Source organism: Brassica oleracea, chromosome C9 (assembly GCF_000695525.1).
Source record: "Brassica oleracea var. oleracea cultivar TO1000 chromosome C9, BOL, whole genome shotgun sequence".
Taxonomy (NCBI): domain Eukaryota; kingdom Viridiplantae; phylum Streptophyta; class Magnoliopsida; order Brassicales; family Brassicaceae; genus Brassica; species Brassica oleracea.
Genome location: NC_027756.1, coordinates 9,472,899 through 9,478,799, shown reverse-complemented (window position 1 = coordinate 9,478,799; position 5,901 = coordinate 9,472,899).

Here is a 5,901-nt window from a genome sequence, read left to right as displayed (position 1 = left end):
TGCTCTCGCTTCGTCGATCGATGTCCGGCCAAAATCCATGTTTTTCATCTTGAAGCTCATGTGTCAGCAGAAAAAGAGAGAAAAACTTTTAGCAAATTTAGTAACAAAATCTAGATTAAATTCAAAACTTAATCTAATGGTAATAAGAAAGAGTACCCGGCAACGGCGCCAAATTTGATATCACTCAAATTACCCTAAGGAGTGAATTACTCTCTCAAATAAGAGGTTCGGATGTAGTACTTAGGGATCGAATCCACAGAGACTCTAGGATGACACGATAGATTATGGTCTTGAAATAAATCTAGATTTGAATGATTTATAGGTTTTAAAAACAATAAATGGATTGGTGAGCAACTTTATTGCTCGATTGATTGTTTTGAGGTTGTTAACAGTTGGTTGAATTAGCTAGATTCAGGTATATTCTCAGGTATGATAAGTAAAACTTAATTTGGGAAATTTAGGTATTTATTGATATTAATTGTTCTTGAATTCAAACTAAGGTATAATCTGTTTGATCATCTAATCTGGATCTCGAATCTTGTATTTTAATCACGAGAAAGTGTCGATCGATATTTCTTTGTGAATATCGATCGATACACCTTTCAAAATATCGATCGACAGGGCGATCGATGCGTCGATCGATACTTCTTCTAGAAAGCTTTACGGACAGGTTTGATTTGTATTCTCTAACTCACTAGACCAACTCTCGTCTGTATCTAGTCGGTTAGATCATTCTAGTTATTTTCAGGTATTGAGTCAAGCAATGGCTTGATCCCAATTAATCCTAAGATCTAAGTTTAAAGGGTGATCAATCTTAAACTTAGCTTTAAGCACAACTAGATGAATGAACTATATTTCTAAACATTCTAACAATTGTTGTGTCAGTATTACATTTATCAACCCATTTGAGAAACCTAAATCTAACAGTAAGGACTACTCAGGCATATTCATTAAATACATAGTTATGATGGTCTGAATAATACTTAGATAAAATAAACAGTAAAAGTAACAGAAATAATGAAAGCAAGGGAGTTCAAGATCTCTCTGTTTTGCAGTAGATAGTCTATCTCTCCAATCCTAAGCTCTCCTTTTTCAATGTTGGCTTCTTGCCTCCTCCAAACTAGGTCTAAAATGGTCTCTAGGCCAATCTGCCTCTAAAATGATACAAAACCCTAATAAATAGCCTAACAGGCGGCTGGGGACTAATGATGTAATTATTAAGACTTTTGTGAAACTTAAAATCTTCTGATTTGTCATTAATTCTCGGATGGCTTCATAATCGATCGATACGAGGGACCAAACATCGATCGATATTTGGTGGTAACTGTCGGTCGATACTGAGTTGCGACCGTCGACTATCTCTTGCTTCCAACGAAGCTCAAAAGATCTCCAAATAGCTCCAAATACATCATTTTCTTGCAAATAGTACTTGGACCTGTAAATACTCTAAATAGACTCTATATAGTAGTAAATGTATCTTAAAACACTTATAAACCATGGCCAATAATAGGTAAAATCCATGGTCTATCACAAGTCGAAGAAGCTATACCAGAGATATCAACCAATGATCTCAACAAAAGGAAAGATCAACATTTTGTGAAGTGGTTAAAAACGCAGGTATGTTTGAATATGGAAGTCGGCGAGCAACAATGAACTATGGAGTATGTGTGAAAGGTGAAACTGATTTCTATGGAATCTTACAAGAGATCATCGAAGTGGAGTTCCCCGGCCTGGTGAAGCTGAAATATGCGTTCTCTTCAAATGTGACTGGTTTGACCCCACCGTCAATAGAGGTGTTCAGCATAACAAGTTTGGAGTTGTTGATATAAATACTACACGGAGGTACAACAAATTTGAACCCTACATATTGCATACCTGAGGATCAGACAATCTGGAATATCTTGGTTAGCCGCTATAAAGTTACACCTCGGGGCCGAGTCTTGACTGATGAACAACCACCTTTACAAGAAGATGCCATAAATGAAGTAGAAGTACCTGAGCAAGCTACAAATGATATCTTACTTGTTGATCTACACAACCAGAGATATGAAGAACTCCCAGACGATGCAACAGACGAAGCCAACGAAGATGAATTTGAAGAAAATGATGAAGTGGATGATGTTTCTGATGACGAGTGATCGAGTTTGATTATGTTACAGTGTTTGTGTTTTATTATATTATTAAATTCTTTCTATTGCATTACAAATAATATATAACTTATTATCATGTTTGCTCAATTATATATGAACTTAGTTTAAAAAAAAAAATCTTAGTACTTTGGGGTTTAGAAGTGTATAAAACTTATGATGTTTGGGGTTTGGGGTTTCGGTTTTAGGGTATAAACACAAAACAAAGCTAATTAGTCGTAAATTACGACTAATCTAAAATAAGAATAAACATATTCGAAGCTATTTAGTCGTTAATTTACATCTAAAGTACGACTAAACTGGTAGAATAGTCCCTTATTGGTCCCTAATGGAATAAAGTAGTCGAAGCTAATTGGTCGTCTTTTTGGTCCCTACTTAGTCGTAACGTATGACTCAGTTACGACTAAACTGCTTGAATGGTCCCTAATTGGTCGTAATATCTTTCGAAATTTCCTATAAATACTCACCAGTTTGCTTCTCAAATCAGAGAAAATTTTTAGAAATATTTGAAAAAAAGAGAAGAAAGATACTGGAATCACAAGTGGGAGGAGACAAGGCGAGACCTACGTATAAATGTAGGTCTCGCTTTGTCTCTTCCCACTTGTGATTCCAGTATCTTTCTTTTTTTTTTTCAAATATTACAACGGTAGTCCCTAATTGGTCGTAAAGGACTTCGTCCCACATTGGTCGTAATTTTAATTCTTCTTTACGACTATTAGTCCTTAATTGGTCATAAATTAAAAAAATTATTTAGTCCCTAATTGGTCGTAATATTATTTGGTCCCCCATTGGTTGTAAATTTACGTCTCCTTTACGACCGCTAGTCTCTCATTGGTCGTAATATTACAACCCATTTACGACTAATACCAAAACTCTATATATACTCAGACCTCGAAGTCATTTGGTTGCTCATTCTCTTCTCTCTAACGACGACTTCCCTTCTCTCTCTAGGTAAGGTTTTTTTTTTTTTTTTTTTTTAGTTTTAAGTGGTTAGTTAGGTGATTAGATTAGGTTTGGAATTAGTTTAGGATGGAAGTAGATTAGGATGGAGTTAGATTATGATGGAATTAGAATAGGTTTTAGATTATTTTAGATAAAAAATTTGAATTGTTTATAACCATCTTTTTTTTTCTTTTTCAGATTGACGATATTGCTATGGCTGGCGGTAGACGAAATAAACCTTAATGCTTAGTTTTTTCGGTTTTAATTAATTTTTATTTTGAATATTTTATATTATGGATATTATTATGTTTACGGATGTTAGATATTTTATTTTAATTTTATCAAATTTTAAAAAATTAAATCAAATTAAATTTAAATATTTGATTTTAATTAATATATAAAATTTGTAAATAAATACAAAATTCAAAAATAAATAAATAAAGTTGGTCAAATTTACGACCAATGAACATCTAAAGTCGATGTAAAGTGGTCGTTACCTTACGACTAATAAACATCGACATTAGAGGTAAATTGATCGTAAGGTTACGACCACTGTACGACTAATATATGAGACGTAAATACACGTCACTTTTACGACCAATGTATTTACGATTAACTTACGACCAACAGTTTGAGTCGTAAAGTTACGTCTGATTTACGACTAATATGTCTAGTCTTAATACTACGACCAATGTGCCTCTAATAATTAATTACAACCAGCTTCTAACGACCAATTGATTTTCGAAGTTAATTGGTCGTAATGCCCATATTACGACCAACTAGCTACAAATATTGTAGTCGTTAAGGTCTTGTTTTCTTGTAGTGAAAATTCAATAATACATATCACATGTAATTTTTAGGACCGATTTAAAAAAAATAGATACTTGCTTTGCATATTTGTGTACATGTTAAACGTGTATCACTAAATATTAATAATTCAAACTAACATCACGTTATAAAAATAAAATAATATAAAATTAAATTAAGCGCTAGTAAAACCTATGTGTCACGAATATTTAATTCTAACTTAGTTAAAGATATTTCTTTTGCAATGAGATCTTTTAAAGTTCTAACATTAACAACTTCACCAATAATGCCTAAAACACACCAATAATGTCTAAAAAATAAAACATTATAACGAAGAACTGATGAACAAACAGAAATAAATATGACACATCAACAAACAAAAAAAATGATATAGAAAACTTACCGAGGCTTTCTTTTCATATTGACGTCCCAATATTTTTTAATTCTTTGAAATGATTAATTGCCAAATCTTTCGGAAAATCATCACAAGAAGTGATTAGTTGTTATATAAAACTTATCTTAAGGATGATGGTACACTCTATACTTTTTGGTATAATCACCGATGGTAAAATTACTCAAAGCAAATGAATTCATTTGAGATAATTTTTAGATCGAAAGTTACCAAGAACGTTCATTAATAGAAGCAAGAATCCTTGTCTCTTAAAAATTAAATTACAAAAATAAGTGACTAACACCAAATTGTATGATTTATGTGAATCAATAACAAAAGAAAAATATTATGTTAACAATGATATCAACCAACACAAATTTAATCGAAACAATTTTTTTCCATGTATTCCAAAGTTTCAACAGCTTAACTTTAATCTTGTAACAATTTTTAGCCAAATCTATATCTCCAATAAAAATAATAGAATCGGGGTTCCTTTCAAAAAGGCATCACTTGAAAGTGCGTATTATTTGAGGATGAATTAAAGTTTATAAGTTTTGTGTGTATTATCCATCAAACATACGATGAGACAATAAAACTATTATAATACAATATTAAGATGGATACTAAGTAAAATCGGCATCATAGTTCTGTGTAATAGCACTTAAATACTAATATAATTTTAATATGATATAAACTACAATAAATATCACTTACACATTATTTAGCTATTATTAAACTATAAACTATAAACTATAATAAAAGATAGATTAAAGTCGGAATCCCAAAAAGTATTATTTTAAATATACCGTAACAAACAGAATAATGAGAATTAGTCCTAACTCGTCAAAATTCCAAAACTAAGCAAAATGATTATACAGCTAATTACAAGTTTAAAATAGTTATATAATTTAATCTAATAAATTAACAATTCAGTTAAAAATTAATAATAAATTAGGACTAAGCTAGAACTAATAATAAATCAATGAGTTAACTAAAACCTAAAAAAAACATTACAAATAATCAAAATTAACTAAAATCATGTAAAATATGACAAATATACAAAATTACCTAAAATCCTAAAGTTATTGAGAATATGACAAATAAACAAAATTACCTCAAATTATGGAAGAGATAAAAAATACAAAAACCTAATAAAAACATGACAAATAATCAAAATTAATTAAAATCATATAAACAAATAAACAAAATTATCTAAAATTATTGAGAATACGATAAATAAACAAAATTACTTAAAATCATGAAAAATATGACAAATAAACAAAATTTACTTTTCAAATAATAGTATAGATATCTTAATTTATGTTTATTATTTTTTCCTAGTTATATTTTTCTAGTTACGAGCAGAGAACATATCATATGTATAACTCTTTTTCAGGTTCCTATAGTGTGAATATATGATTATCTTTTTTTTTTGAAACACAATATATGATTACCTATATATATTTTTTTTAAATCAGAAAATCAGATTCTACTGATTGAACCGATCCAACAATTCAACCAGTAGCTAACAACATCGAGCCAGTATCCCGTCGGGTTTTTAAAACATTGCACTACAAGAAAACATAATCTTAACGAGGGCGGTTTTCCTCGCTA